Genomic DNA, 16,667 nt, shown 5'->3' with positions numbered 1-16,667 from the left:
TCTGACGTTTGGGAAACAGTGTATTTATCAATATTGGCTGTACATCTATCATGGGCATCCAGCACCCTTGGGAGCACATGTTCATTTCTGTCCTTTCTGGGATTCTACAGCTTGGCTGCACTTGCCAGGTACTCTGCACAATGCCTGACACATAGAATTAATTACTATGTATTAAATTACAATGTCTGTTTAAACTGTTCAACTTCCTGTATAAAAAAAAAATGTTCACATGTCCTCAAAAAAGGCCTTGGAGGACAACACAAAGATAAAAACACATATGCTCTGACAACAGAAAGAACCCTTTACTGACTGTCATTTGCTGAGTAGATTATTAAGCTTCTCAGAGTCTCTGTTTTCCCATCTGATAGATGGAGGTAATATTTAGGTAGATTGTCACTTTAAGGATAAATGGCAGAATTTTCATCAATTTCTAGTCATACTGCATGGCGCATTGTAGGTTTTCAGTACTATAACTGTTCTTTTTGTTTTTTTAGTTTTTTAGAGAGATGTCCATTATATTAGGTGGCCATTAAAGGTGTTAAGAAAAAGAATTTTGAATATTTATGACAGAAGACATTAATTCACAGGCGTCATTGGGAAGAGGGACAAGACAGAGGAAGAGATCATGAATAGAGTACCTCAGCCAGAGTCTCCCTCCCTATCCTTACCAGTGCTGACTGCAAAGGGTTTCTGGTCAATTCTCTGTTAGAACCCACTTACTGACCTTGAACCTATTCCTGATACTCAAGACTTGGGGAAGATGAAAACAGCCAGCATCCCTTTTAAGCCTTTCTTTAATCAGGTAGCTAAAGTGATTCGTTTCTTCAAGAGTGTTTCCTTATTAACAACATTTTAAAACTCTTCTGTCCATTCTACTCTTTGTCTCAGCTGCATGATATTCCACTGTAGAGCTATTCCATTGTAGAGGGTGATATTTAAATTGTTTCCAGTGTCTTGCTACTACAAACAATGCTATAGTGACTAACCTTACACATTTATTTCACACATGTGCAACTATACCTATGGTAGAAATTCCTAGAAGTAGAATGTCTAAGTCAAAGGGTGTGTGCATTTTCAATTGTCAAAGATGTTGCCACATACCTCTGCAGGAAGATTGTGCAACTTTACTTTTCCACTACAGTACAGGACAGTTTCCCCACATCCATGCCAAAAAAGCACTTTAAAAAATGTTTTTCCTGATACATAAAAAACAGAATTATAGCTTTAAATTGCAAGTCTTTAGTTGTGCATAAGATTGAACTACTCTCTTTCACTGCGCTGTATTAAACTGAGAGACCAACCTCCCACCCACACACTTTATCCTTAGGATAGATGGTCAGAGCATTTCTGCCCTTGAAATTGACCTTAGATTTCACTTAGCCCAACTCTCACTTTGCAGGTCTGGAAGCTGAAGCCCAAAGTGTAGAGAGTTTTGCCAAGAGTCACATAGCACCTCAAACATATCTTTTACTTAACAAGTGACCATTCACTGTCTCTGAATTAAGTGCTCTTCCAATTCCCTTCTGACGCCAATAATCTACCACTTAAGATGCAGAAAAGATAAATGATTGTACTAGAATTCTGGGGTTCAAACCTAGTTTGAGCAAGACAGGTTTTTCTGCACATTCACAATGGGCTTGGCTTGTCTGATTCAAAAGGCATTCCAAGGAATCAAGTAATCAGAGGATAATTATCCTTAAGAGCAAGGAATATTCTCCCTTGTAGCACCAATAAGCAGATTCCAAAGTGATTTCGCTCATGCATCCTGGCTATAACAGATGATGAGATAAAATTATCCCGGCTGATTTGTGTTCAGATGTTTGCTTGTACCTTGTTATTCACACTCTGCTATGCTGTGAGTGCTATTTTCTCTCTCCGGCTTTACCCAGTAAATGCTGCATCCATCAGAAAAGTGAACAAACACAACTCCATTGGGCCTCTGACCGTCTTTACACACAGCCACACTGTAATGCTTCTGCTTCTGAGAAGCTTCCTAACTCCACCTCAGATCTTTTCTTCAAAGTCAGAATAATCAGTCTTACCAACTACAAAAAATTACTAACAGTCAAAAATCTGTAAGAAGTTAAAGAATCCAAATCTGTCAGACTTCACCATAATGGTCGTGCTGATTGATTATCAAAGAGAATCCATTTGATATTCTATGGAGAAACTGAATGATCTTTAATAGATAATTTAGCCCTGCAGGAGAGTGCATCATCCCGCCCTGGTTAGCTTTCCTCTTTGTACTGATGTTAGTACCAAAGACCTCAGTGGGGGAAGGCAGGGGGACAAAGGGAGAGCACAAAACCATCTCTTCTTGACAGAAGAAAGTATGAGAGATCTGGATTTTATCACTAGATCTACCATTAACTAGCTCTGAGACTCGAAACAAGTCAAAACATACTCTTTACCTGAAGTTCTTTACTGCTTTGAAATTCTAGATTGGCTTTTTTATGCCTTAGGAAATTCCCATTCTGTTGCAAGCAAATAACATCCATTTCAAATTTTTTCAAGTGTATTTGTCAGGAGTTGTTTTACAAGTGACATCAAACTGATGTAAACAGGAAGGGTAACTTACACCATGTAAATGGAAAGTCTAGAGATAGAGCTGTCCTCAAGCATATTTGGATCATCAATGTACTCTCAGTCTTTCTTTGTCTTGGGTTCTACTGCCCTCTGTATTAGCTCTACTTTAATGTTGGCAAGGTAGCCACTACCAGATGTATCCATCAACTTGAGCAAAATAGTTCCATAAAAAGTCCTGGAATTGAGTTTCACCAGACAAAATCACATCCATCCTAGAACGAGCTGCTAGGACCATCTATGGATCGTTTATCAATCTTTTGCCACGCAAGTAGGAGAGAGGTAGAGGGAGAAGCAGTTGGCTCTACTGAAATCATATGGAGTGAGGATGGAAGAGGGGTGGTTCCCTGAAGGAGGTTCTATATGTAGAGATGATGGGAATGTAAGATTAGGGGGCAATCATTTTCGGTATCATTGAAGCTTAACTTTTGCCAACAAGATTCTCAAGGTTCCTACTTCTCTCTCTACTTATCATCTTACTTGTACCAATTGTGAGGGGAAGGAGAAGGAATCTTCATTCATCTTTAAAATATCCTGCCTCTACCACTCAACTACAAACCAGTATCTGGTGGCAGCATGATTCACTTATTATCTTTGGATCCAAGCCTCCTTCGTGTAATCCCAAGATACTCACTACTCTTTAACCAGAATCTGTATTACTTTTCTATATCTTATGTCTCTCCTTAGAGACTTTTTTATTCATGGCATTGGTCCTGATGATATTTTGATGGTACAGGTCTGGGTAAACAAAATCCTTACTATATCCTACAAGGTTCTATATATTCTTACTCCTAGCTACCACTATTTCCCTCTGTCACTTTCCCCTCTTCACAAATGGTCCAACCAATTGAATATGCTCAAATATCAAAACATCCTTAAATTTCTTCTTGCTAGAATGAAGCAGTTCATGATAGGTCCATGTTCCCACTGCAAATACCTAGAAAAGCCATAATATGTTACACACGTTGTATTTTAAAGGCATTTAGAAAGCTGAGGAAGCAAGGAAGACCAGAGGGACTAAAATTTCAGAAAGGAGAGAAACTTTGGGAAGTGATCTGAAGATCTGCAGTTGCTTTTTTTTCCTTGGTGATTTGCTAATTCTTAGTTCTGGCTGCAGGCTGAGAATCGGGCTTGGTCCTGATTCAGAACATTTAGTAGTGACACAATGAAGGAAATTCAAACATACAGCTGGATTTCCCTCATAAGACACTTGCTAAACTCTGAAGCTGTCATTATCTCGTCAAATATTACTTCTCCCCAAGTTTGCCTATTTTCTCCTCCTGGAGATACCATAAGATATATATTAGACTTTCTTGCTCTGATTTACATTTGTGTCAACCTCGTATGCCTTTTTTTCACTCTCATTTTGTTTGTACTATTGATTCATTTCTTCAGCTCTGTCTTCCAGCTCATTAAGTGTTTCTTCATTTGTATCTAAGTTGATAGTCACCATTCATTTAATTTTCAACTATGATTATTTTTTTCCTTCATAAACTTTCAGTTATTGTTATAAAGATTCAATTTTGGTTATTTTAGAAATTCTATTTGTGTGATTACTTTCATAATTTTTATTAAAATTGTCTATTTTATAATTAGTGCTTGTATTCAAAATCTCTTTATGTTTTAATATTTTTAGCATACATGACTTACATTTTGTGCCTGATAATTTCAATATTTGAATCTCTGTAAGTCTGATTTTATTGTCTGCTTCTCTCTCCCAGTAAAATTTTCTACCTTGGAACTTTATCTGGGAGAATTTTTTGAGATCTATTTTGACAGTATGCCTCTCCAAATAGGTTTTCAATTTGCTTCCTTCCATTCACTTAGATCACTGGTTTTTCATCCAACATGTTTTCAAATAACATAGGTAGTATACTTTCAGATCACACACCAACATAAAAGATGGATGACTTGTGGCAATTTCCCTTGGTATTCTTCTGGTAGAGTTGGCTGATATTTAATTCTCTTTGGAAACCCAATTATATGCAGGCTCCTTCATAAAATAAAAGGCCATATTCTTGATAGGTACTAGGGTTTATTTCCTATCCCTAGTGTCCAAGAATCATCACATTTTGGCTGATCCCCCTAGGATCGAATCATCTGTGATTTTTTTTTTTTTTTTATATTCCTGGAATCCTATTGTTGGTCTATTACTGGTTGTTGCTATTCTTGTTAACCTGTAAACTCAGGTGTTTAAGTGGGCAAAATGTTTAAGAAAACTAGATCAGTGTATGGCTGGAAAAGAAATTCTTTTTTTTTTTTAAAGAAATTCTTTTTAATTAATCTCAATGTCCTAAGCCACTCAGCCTAACCACCTCACTTTTCTGTCTTCCTACCCTCTTTCTTCATAGTCTTATTCTTATTTACTCTTATAAAAGACTCCTTTGGGATCCCTGGGTGGCGCAGCGGTTTGGCGCCTGCCTTTGGCCCAGGGCGCGATCCTGGAGACCCGGGATCGAGTCCCACGTCGGGCTCCCGGTGCATGGAGCCTGCTTCTCCCTCTGCCTGTGTCTCTGCCTCTCTCTCTCTCTCTGTGAGACTATCATAAATAAATAAAAATTAAAAAAAAAAAAGATTGTCCCTCTCCCTCTGCTCCTCCCCTCATTAACTAAATAAATACATACATAAATATATATAAAAAAAAAGACTCCTTTAATTATTTTCTCACCAATGTAGATAACTTTCAGATCTGTTTGTCAATTCCCTTTTCTTACCCTGGAAATCTTTCTATATCTGTCTTCTCTGTATCCAACCAGGTTAAAGCCAAATTCTGTCTTGTTTAACAATTGCAGTAATTTTTTTACTGTAACCCATTTTGACTCACTAATGCACAACTTTGTTCATGTCACACACCTATTCAAACCATCAGCAATCCATTTGACCTACTAAACAAGGCTTTTAGCTGGCTTAAATTTCTTTCCAGCTCTATTTCTCTCAATTTCCTTTACCTACAGCACATAATTGGTGTGTGTTAGTGTTTTCCTACCATATATTATATGTTTTATATATATATATTTGTATATATTTATTTCTTTATTAGATTGGGGTCACAGGATGAGCAAAGGCAAGAAGGGGTAGAAGAGTATAGACCAATTACGGGAAAAGGTGGGTAGCAAATAGATTCTTTATAGACAAATGTTAGACTACATATTGTGATAAATGAGATTTGGGCCAGATTGTAAAGAGCTTTCAATGCCAGAAAGGTTGTCTTCATTCTATGGGCCAGAGGGCACGAATGAAAGACTATATTGTATTTATTTTTGTATAACCACTTTGCACAATTCTAGAGAGCATACATGAATGACATCACTCAAAATTGTGCAGTCATTGGTCTCAGTAAACCTCATACCATATAAAACAAAATCTTAAGCATGCCTGGCATTTGATATCTGCTTACAAAATTTCATCCAGCCTCCACTGGGATATGTCTTAACATTATTTTTGTAGTTACCCAACCTTGTTGGATTGGAGAGAGTTAAGACAGGTAACACTCTGTAATACTGAAAAGATCTCATAGAATATAGTTTTGGTTTTTTTCTCTCCTTTAAAACAGAAGCAATATTCTAATATTATATTCAGATTTTAATTTTTTTATTTATTTATGATAGTCATAGAGAGAGAGAGAGAGAGAGAGAGAGAGAGGCAGAGACACAGGCAGAGGGAGAAGCAGGCTCCATGCACCAGGAGCCCGATGTGGGATTCGATCCCGGGTCTCCAGGATTGCGCCCTGGGCCAAAGGCAGGCGCTAAACCGCTGCGCCACCCAGGGATCCCTATATTCAGATTTTAGATACTGGATGTGTTGTGGCTTTAAAGTATAATAGAAATATGTATTATTCCGTATAACCTTACCAGAAAAAAATGTTTTGATTTATTTAACTTCTATCTTTGATTTACTTAACTTATGATATATCAAGAAGATATGTCAAACATTTATTCTCAACTCCTATAAATCATTATGTAATAAATGAGTATAAATGAGGGAGAAAATTTTCTGAGCTAGCTAGCTTTCTGACTTTCTCTGTTTCTCTGTCTCTGTCACACACACACACACACACACACACACACACACACACACAGATACACCTTTGTTTCCATAACTATAGGAGAAGAAAAGAGAAGCCTCTTTTGCTGGCTAGAAGCTAAGGAAGAATAAAAATGTCTGGGCCAAGGGCACAAGCTAGGCTTGCTTCATTCAATTGGAGCACTGCTATCACTGTTAGATAATGCCATAAGAAGGAATCCTACTCATCTGGCTCTCCTTAGAGAGGAAATACAGGAACTGGTTTAGCCAAGCTGCAGATTAAGAGAAGCCATCATAAATTTTACTTATTTTGAGTCTTAGGGAAAGAAAGCCTGGATCCTTGAGGGTTTTCTACCTTATAAAGTGGATATGGGAAGAAACCCGGCAAATGGTGCCATTTTGCTTTTCATTTTTATCTTTGACTGTCAACCAATGAATAGGCTTTTGTTTAAGCTTGTGCTAAAGAGCCCTTAATTCAGTTGGATTGGTAACTATCTATTAACTGCCAGATTTGAAATAAAAATCACTCCATAGGAGTCCTGAGTGTTAATACTTATCATATCTTTTTTAAAATTTTTATTTATTTATGATAGTCACAGAGAGAGAGAGAGAGAGAGGCAGAGACACAGGCAGAGGGAGAAGCAGGCTCCATGCACCGGGAGCCCGACGTGGGATTCAATCCCTGGTCTCCAGGATCGTGCCCTGGGCCAAAGGCAGGCGCCAAACTGCTGCGCTACCCAGGGATCCCAATACTTATCATATCTTTAATTTGTTTTGATTCTAACTTGATCGTGAATACTCATCTATAATCTGATTTTGAGAATGAGGGGTTCTTCTAGTCCTATGTCCAAAAATGATCACAAACAAAACAAATTGACTTGCTTGCATGTGCTTCTATTATTCTGTCCCTTCAGTTTATTCAGCTTCCAATTTAAAACATCAAACACAGAATTTGTCCCAATTTTATAAGCTTTGAGCCACATATATTCATTACTTTGGTCAAAAGGACGAGACATAAGGGGCACCTGTGTGATGCGTCTGACTCCTGGTTTTGGCACAGGTCATAATCTCAGAGATTGTGGGATCGAGCCCCATGTTGGGATCTGAGTGCAAAGTTTACTTAAGATTTTCTCTCCTCTTCCATCTGCCCCTTCCACACCCCCACTCACTCTCTCTCTCTCTCTCTTTCTCTTTCTCAAATAATTTTTTTAAAAAGGACAAGAGATATAAAATTTGATTTCTGTGCCTATAAAAACAACTTTGTTTTCTGTGTTTCATTTTCTTCACTTGACATCTTTACTGTATTATTTGCAAAGATGAACTCTAACTTTTCTAACAGCAAAGAATGAATCTGAATAGTGGTAAGAGATAAGGAAAGTTTGTGAAATACACAGGCTCAAAAGGATAAGTAACACACAGGCAAAATTCAGAGAAGCAGAAGAGGCCAAATTATATACCAGACTGTAAAAGATGCAGATGGAAATTGCCAGCCACAAACACGGAGGGAGTCCGGGAGAATGACAAATAGCAGCTTTGACAAGCATAGCCTATCAATTTCACTAGACAATTACAGGACCTGTAGGAATCTTGTTGGAGTAGCTCATTTTCCTGCATGGCCTCTCTGTCAGGAAGTTCTGGCCTGGGGTAATGACTGCTTGTGGTGTAGACAGCCCACTGAGGAGTCCTGTTTCTATTTTCGCTGCCCGTAATAGCATTATGATCCTCAAATTAGCCACAAAGACAAGATAGGAAACACCCAAAAAGATAATGAGCCGGTGGCATCCCCTTGGAAAATGAACTTTATCTTCTCTAGCTAAAACAGAACCGTAAAGGGATTTTTTAAACCTCAGCAGTTTTCCAGTGTAGGCAGTAGCACCTGCCAGCTAACCAGTCAACATTAAATCTCAGATTGAATGAAAGTGACTCTATTTGACACCAAGAGAAGAGCTAAGTTTAAATATATTAAATAATTGTCCATAAAGTTCATTAACAAGTAATTGAAAATGTTAGTAGAAGAAAATATTTCTTTGGGAAGGAAGAAACACCATAGATATGCTTAAAAGATTTAAATTTATACTGAAATGTGGAATGTCTAATCAGAATTTCAACCACAAAATTAATTGGGATTCTGAGTCTTTTACCCACTTAAGCCATTAAACCTGAGTTTTTAACAATCCTTTGAAATTGTGGCTTGACAAGACTGAGACTAAAGACAAAAACTTGAACTTAAAAAATTACCATAAAAATAAGTTAATTCTTCCACTGGAATGGAAATAAGGTGTTATAATTTCATGTTTTGGATGTGTTGTCTTATGCCCTCCACTCCCTGTTGCCCCTCGAAAGATTAATTTTCAGCATTTTTTTATTACAAAGAAAGGTGTTTGCAAAATCCCTTTGCCATTCCTAACCCCACGCACCACTCACCAGTCTATTTATCATCACTCATCACTTTTTAATTCTGAAAGATGAAAAAAGAAAATGATTTGTAATTTATAGTTATGACATAAATGGATGAGATTATCTCAATGACTACTCACCATGGTCTCATCAAATGTCAGATGTCTAATAGTAATAATAATGCTAAAATGTATTGAGTTTTACTGTGTACCATTACTCTTGTATATATTTGCATATATTAGGTTATTTCATCCACACCACAACCCTATAATGCAGAAATTAAAAGGTGGGCAAAGACAAGTTAAGTACTGTGTCCAAGTCCAATATAACTACTATAGGTGGTTAAAGCTGGTTTTTACATCTAGGGTCTGACTCCAGAGCTCTTGCCCTTAACCATTGTGCAACATCATTTCTCTGTAATTTTTAAGATAGATGAGTATGTGACTATATTTATAAATAGCTAACTAAAGATAGAAAAATAGGTATGATTTTTACTGTTTTTGTCAAATAAGAATTGTCTGCTGTTTTAGATTGTATACAAAATTAATGGTACAGATAATTACTTTTGTGCTGTTCAATAAGACAAAAAAATGATAGAGTATCCCCTTTCTCTAACTTCTAGAAAGAAATCATTTGTTTTCATTTTCCACAGTTTTACAGTGTTTATCATCAGTGTTGGAGTTGACAGTTTTCCCTGATATTATTAACTGTCTTGTCAATCTTATCATTCCCCACAGATTTTTAAAAAGACAAATGTTCTGAATCTAACTTGGCAAAAGCAAGAGAGACAGAGAATGAGAGAAGAAGAGACAGTTCTGAGACAGAGAGAGATGGAGAGGGAGATTTTTTTGTTTTGCTTTCAGGTGAACGCTTTTCCCACACTCTCAGGCCAAAATTGTAAGTGCTCTGCTCTCTTCTTGCATTTGCATCAATCTAATTATTCATTCATTCTTTGTTTTATTTAAAAATATTTATTGCATACTGTATTGTTTTTATAATAGTCACTATAGAGAACAAAGCCCGACATCATCTGTTTTCACAGGGCATCCATTTTAGTTAGACGATAAATATTGATAAAAAAAAAAAATCAATGCTGTGACACACGCTATTTAGAAAAAATAGCCAATGCTGTGAAAATGTGCAGTAGGAGAACCTGGCTTGATCTGGGAAAAACAGGAAGACTTCCCAGGGCTGCCATGGGAAATTACCAAAAAGTGGGTGGCACAAACAACAGAGATGTATTCTCTCTCAGTTCTGGAGGCCAGAAATCTAAACCCAGGTGTCAGCAGAGTTGGTTCTTTCTGGAAGCTCCGAGATCTCTTGTGTGCGTTTCTCTAAGCTTCTGTTGGTTGCTGCCACAGCAAGGAACACACATCCCTGGTGTTCCTTGACTTGTCGATGTGTGACTCCAGTCTCTGCCTCCTTCATCCAGGCGTTGTTCCCTGTGTGTATTTGTATGTGTGTTTGTGTGCAAATTTTCCTTTTCTTAAAAGCACAGTATTCACTGGATTAAGACGCACCCTATGGTGGAAGGGGAGGAGGGCGGGGGGTGGGGGTGAATGGGTGACAGGCACTGAGGGGGGCACTTGACGGGATGAGCACTGGGTGTTATTCTGTATGTTGGCAAATTGAACACCAATAAAAAATAAATTTATTATAAAAAAAGGAAATATAGACAACTGGAAAAAAAAAAAGACCCACTCTAATCCAGGAAGACCTCCTTTTAATTGATGACATTTTCAAAGACCCTATTTTCAAATAAGGTCACATTCAACTGTACTGGGACTTTGAACTTGACCATAATTTTTTAGGGAACACGACTCAACCTACAACAGTTTCCTTGAGTCAATTACATTCAAGCTGAAATCATTAGAATTTAAGGAAGAGAGGACCGTGCAAGGGAGATGCAATGTGTGAAGGAACGTTCTATTTGATGACTTGAAGGAGGATCAAGAAACAGATACCGATGCAGGGAAACACAGGAACCAAGAATTTCAAGAGCCTCCACCCGCAGGTGCAGCCCATGGGCTTCCATCCCGACATCCTTTCATGAGGTGTGGACAGTCACAAACCATGTAGTCTTCACTCTAGATCCAGGGCTCCTTCTTCTGTAGCCTCCTAATCAACCTCAGGTGTTCTTGAGTAGAAAGAGGGGAAACACTCCCCTATTTTGGACAAGGCTATAGGAGAAAAAGTCTATGTGGCAAAACTTCCTTTGGGGTCAAAGCTTGGGTTATGATATGTGAACCTGACATTTAGAAGAAGGCAAGTTAGGTTAACTGAGCCTGTTTTCTCATCTACAAAATGGGAACGCTAGAGTCTGCCTCAGTCTCACTATGAATATGGATGAGATAAAGCATGTTCTAATACCTTGTAAGCTTCTAAAGAGAAAGACTATTAAGCAACACTAGGAATAGGGAAGACTAAAATCCTTGGCCTTTAAACCTAGCACAATTTCTGTGAATGCTTTCCCAGGGACAGAAGGAGCAGGGCTGGAGGAGGGGGTTTAGCAATAGCATTTCCCAACGTGTATACTGCGGAGGAGGTGAGAAGGTTAATAATAATCATAACATTTAATGTGTGTACTGTGGAGAGGGTGGGAGAGTTAATAATCATTTTAATAACTCAATTTAAGTACAGTGGTTTATGGGTAACAGCTAGTTTCCTCATACACAATCTCATGCAACGCTTGTGCCTCCTAAATCCCTTTTTAAAATAAAACTCATGTATGGGGGGATGGGAGAGTTTATGAACACAAACCTTACCTGTTAGCACATTGGCGGGAGTGGTTTGTCACACTTAGTGATCCAGGTTGGAGTGATCTGGGATGAATTGAGGCACTGCTCAAGGAGACGATGGCAGAGGAGGAGAAAGGAGGCCAGGAGGGGCTCTTGTCACCTCCCGAGTCCCAGAGAAGGCCTTGGGAGACAGGAGGAAAACTGAAGAAATCCTGTTCTCACCTGGGACCAACTCTGCCCTCTTTAAGGGTCTCAGCTTTTTCAGAGTAAACCAAAGTACCTAATTGTCAGAGCTGTCATCAAGGTGGGGCAGAGGACTACCCAGTGTATTGTGTAGGGCCACAAAGCCACACAGCTGTGGAGGATTGCCTGTGGACTGGCCCACAGCTGAGAAGGGAAGGGTTACAGCTACGTTCTCCATAGGGTTGGAAGCTCATGAGGTGAAGCATCTAGGAAACCTTTTTGATCCCTACATGAAATTCACCCTGTCATCTGTCGTTCCAGAGTATATGGTGGCATTCCATACATATACGTGCACATAGAGGTGTGTGTGTATAACATCAGGCCTTTTCCTTCACTCGTTATCTTGCTTTTTGTTGTCTGTCTGGAAGTAAGGTGAGTCTCATCGATCCATTAGATTTACTTACGTATTTGTAAACTGCTGCATACTGATTTGTAGACTGGACATATCACCTTATTAAGCCAGTTACTTTTACACGGACATTACATCGTTGATCATTTTTCAGCATTAAGAGTGTTGCACAGGTATGGGTTGGAGCTTTTTGAAGTCCCTCCTTACTCCCTTTTAATATGCTATATAATTTCTATTTCTTGCTAATTTTTGTTTGTCTCACTCCACTAGAATATAAACCCCATGAGAGCAAGGACCTTCTGTCCATCTATCTCCAACACCTCAAACTGCACCCAATATATCTATTGGAGGAATGCATATGGCCACAAAATGCTCTGCTTTAAAAAAAAAAAATGCTCTGCTTATAGTTAAGGTGAACTGTCCTCTTAATAGAGTTAAGTTTTTAAAGGGGCAGGGACAGTCACCCTCATCTCTTGCATCTGCAGTGCTTGGCATGATGCCTTTCTTAGACTGGGAGCTTAATACATGTCAGAGACAAAGAGTGTAGCACATTGTATAAAACCTCAGTCAGGCCTATGTGGCTTTGCATCTCAGCTCAACAATTGACTGGTCATAATTTTGGCCAGGTGACAATATAAGAAGGATTAACAGCAGCTTATATCTGATCCTTCTTAACTGCCTCCATAGCTCCCATCCCTGCCTCAGCCACCACCATCTCTAAGCTAGATTTTTGCAACAGCCTCCAGAACTCTCTCTCATGCAAATTCTTCTACTCTTAATCTTATGTTGGCAGTCACTGAAATGCTAAAGCCTAATAAGTCACATCAGGGCATCCTCCTGTCAGACCCTCCTGTGGGCCATCACTTCGAGTAAAAACCCAAGCTGATATAAACTAGCCTAAAAAGCACAGCATGGTCTGCACACACTGCCCTTCCATTAATGTGTGCCCTCAACTTGGCTGCTGTCCTAGCTTGCTCATTCCCTCCAGCCTCCCTGGCTGCCTGCAGTTCCTGGAACTTGGATGTCCGTACCAACTGTGGAGCTCTTGTGCTTGTCCTGCATTCCACCTGGAAAACTACCCCCACCCCACCCCACCCCACCCTCCGCCACCCAGGCATCTGCATGGCTCATTCCCTTCCAGCCTTTATCCAAATATTTGGTTAGACTTTTCCTTATCTAAAATTACAATCCCATCTGGACACTTCCTATCACTTCTGTGCTTTGTTATTTTTTTTTCCCAGAGCACTTTATCATAATCTAGCATAGTACTTATTTATTTGCCATGCTTATTGTGTGCCTTTCCCATCTAACATATTAGCTCCATGAGCCAGAAGTGTATGTTCTATATTTTATTTTATTTATTCATGGCCAAGAAACCGTGATTAGCAGCGATTAAGTTTTCACATGTATTTGTCAAACTGATGTTAAAGAGAGTGCTTATTTGACACCTACTCTGCTAAACCCTTTACCTGCATTATTCCATGTAATTTTCTCCAGCTCCCTATGAAGGAGGTACTATAGTGATAGAGCGAAGACAAGAGGCTCTCCGGTCAAACAGCTTGGATGACAACCTCACCCCATTGCTTACCAGCTCTGGGCCGCAAGCCAATCATATGTCTTCACTAAGTCTCCGTTACCCCATCTGAATGAATACAAGGGAAATATTAATGATTCCCATTTACCACTTTCGGTTGTATTTTGTCAGTCTCTGTATGAAGCCCTAGATTTTCCACCACAGCCCTAGACTTAGGCTTCAAATCTCATCTTATCTAATTATTTCTCTCATGTGATCATTTAAGACTTAATAGCTATTTTGTGTATATTATTTTGCCAGAGTAAAGTACTCCCTTGTCTTACCCTGTTTCACGCAGGAAAATGTTAACTGCTAGATTATAAGTGCCCTGAAAAATGGGATGTATCAGTGAAACAGCCTAAGTGATGAACTTAGTCGACACTCAGAGCATCGGTAAAGTAATGGTACACAACTTTGTGTTAAATCTCTGTGTCATGCTCTGGACAAGAAATGTGTTTAGTAGCCTCACACTTTGACTTCTATTGACTATGACTTGTTTTTTAGTCATCTGAGAGTTTTAAAGATAATAATAAATGTGAGGGGGACCTGGGTGGCTTAGCCAGTTAGGAGTCTGCGTTGGGCTCAGGTCATGATCTCACTGTCCTGGGATCCAGCCCCACATTGGCTCCCTGCTCAGTGGGGAGCCTGCTTCTCCCTCTCCCTCTGCCCCTCCTCCTGCTCATGCTCTGTCTCTCCCTCTCAAATAAATTTTTTTTAATCTTTTAAAAAATAATGTGAAAAAGAAAAAAAATATAGATTCTCTTTCTGATACTAAATGAGGGACTGGTGGTATGTAGTGGTTAAAACAAGCATTTTTGAATCAGGCTGACTGACTTTTAAATTTTGACAGACACATCAGAGGCTCTCAAGGAACAATTGAACGAATGAGTGGCTCATAAGACATATGGGCTGTGTAATTTGGGCAAATCTTAAATTTTCATTTCTTCTCTTGTATAATGGGAAAATGATATCTAGCTCATGAATTTGATTTTGTGAAATAATATGTATGCAATGGTAAGTACTGTGCTGGACATACAGCCAGATTTTAATAGTTATTATTAAACTATTTTTCACTGTCCAGTTCAGAATGTGGAACACTTCACCTCAAATTGAAACTTTTACCTGAAGATTAAGAATTCAGATGAGCTTAGTATCAGATGCAAAAATGGGCTTTTTCCACATTCCTCCACCTCCCCTATCCTCACAACTCTGGTTAATCAATAGTCTTGGTACATCTGTGGTTCTTACCAAATCTTATATTTATTCAATTCTTCCTTATTCCTTCAACCATATGACAAGTACTCTCTCATCTTTCAAGACTCAGCTCAACCATGCCTTCTGTTAGAAGCAGCCTGAGTCCTCCCCAGGGAATTGGATCTCCTCTGTGCTCTAGTAGTGTCTGCTTTGCTTCTCTGTTCCAACACTCATCACATCTTCAGGCCTGCAGTTCATTATTTGAGTGTCGGATGTCTCCCAGTGGGGAGTTGTAGAGAGGATTCATAAATCATACATTCAGGGTTGGACTAGATGACTTTTAACACCTACCTCAGAGCGCTGAAAAGATAATGCTTTTAAATAGCTTAGCACAGCGGCCAGCTTTAGTAAATAGCCAATAATAATAATGATGATGATGATTAGCAGTAGCAGTAGCATTCATCTGTCACAGTATGAGGTGAGTAAACAGATGAAGTTTAATAATTGTCTATACAAATGCTATTATGATCTAGAATGTCATAGGCCAGGGCCCCAGAGTTTTGGAAATATCAAAGAATACTTACAGTACAAAGAGGAAATTTGGCTCTCAGAATCTTCCTGTAAAGGTCCATGTGGGGAAAAATTTTGAGCCTTTGAGACTGCTTTTCCTAATAAGACTGTCTTTAGAAATAGTTTCAAACCTTAAATGAGAAACTGTAATTCCTACTTTTTATGCAGGAAGTAATAAGCCAAGGAAAGTACTGGGGGGGAAAATGTGTTTCTCAGATGTAAGTTGCTTACATTTGAAAGTATATTGCTTAAATTTCTGAATAATTAGATACTATTATTATACTCCAGAATTTAATGGGATAAAATAACACTATGATTAAGTCAATCGTGAATTACACTTCCCTCTATAATCGTCCTTATTCGGGAGAACAGCATTAATATTTTGTGGGTTGAAGGAGTTCTTCACTCCTGCCATTGAAAATTCTGTTTTGGCCTAATTTATTTAACCCAATAAACATTTTTATAACTGAGTACATACTGCTGGGTTCTGTGCTAAGCAGTGAGGTTAAAAGTGGTAAACAGACCCAGGAAAATCTCTGCCTCTGTGAAACAAAAGAGGATAGAGATATTGAAGGAAGAAAAGTTAATTTCATAGGTTTATGAAATTAGGTCATATAGTTTATTTCCCTAAGTGATTTGTACTCTCGAGTCTGTGAGATATACACAGGAGAGCCTGGCAGGCAGTGAATAAAGAGAAGAGTAGGTTTGATTTAAAAAAACAAAAAACAAAAAAAAAAAACTGTGTTCCCAGTGATTTCCAAAAATTGATTTATTCAAGGTCCAATCTAATTGACTGTATAGCCTTTCCTGAGAAGGGGCCCAGCATCCATTTAGAAGGAGTTTATTCTGATTTTGTTGATTTCAGCCGTCCATCTTATGGTGTGAACACTGTGCTGTGACTAATGGCTGGTTCACTCTTCAGCAGAGAGAAGGGGCATTTTAGAGTCCAAAGCATTTCAGATTTAGGAATGAATTTCTAGGGGCGCCTGGGTGGCTC

General features: G+C 38.7%; 1 protein-coding gene across 25 annotated transcripts in view; it reads left to right on the top strand.

Annotated features, from left to right (window-relative positions):
- The window catches only part of JAKMIP2 (janus kinase and microtubule interacting protein 2), a 175,802-nt gene that overhangs the window by 69,718 nt on the left and 89,417 nt on the right, over nucleotides 1–16,667 (top strand). The window contains exon 1 of one of the 25 annotated variants that reach the window (XM_038530573.1): nucleotides 9,756–9,900. The exons of the other annotated variants lie outside the window; for them this stretch is intronic. The gene's annotated coding sequence lies outside the window, so the exon portion shown is untranslated. Of the gene's footprint in view, nucleotides 1–9,755; nucleotides 9,901–16,667 lie in introns of those variants that run through there. 25 annotated transcript variants of the gene reach the window in all.

This window comes from Canis lupus, chromosome 2 (assembly GCF_011100685.1).
Source record: "Canis lupus familiaris isolate Mischka breed German Shepherd chromosome 2, alternate assembly UU_Cfam_GSD_1.0, whole genome shotgun sequence".
NCBI lineage: Eukaryota > Metazoa > Chordata > Mammalia > Carnivora > Canidae > Canis > Canis lupus.
This window is presented reverse-complemented; position numbering and strand designations above follow the sequence as displayed.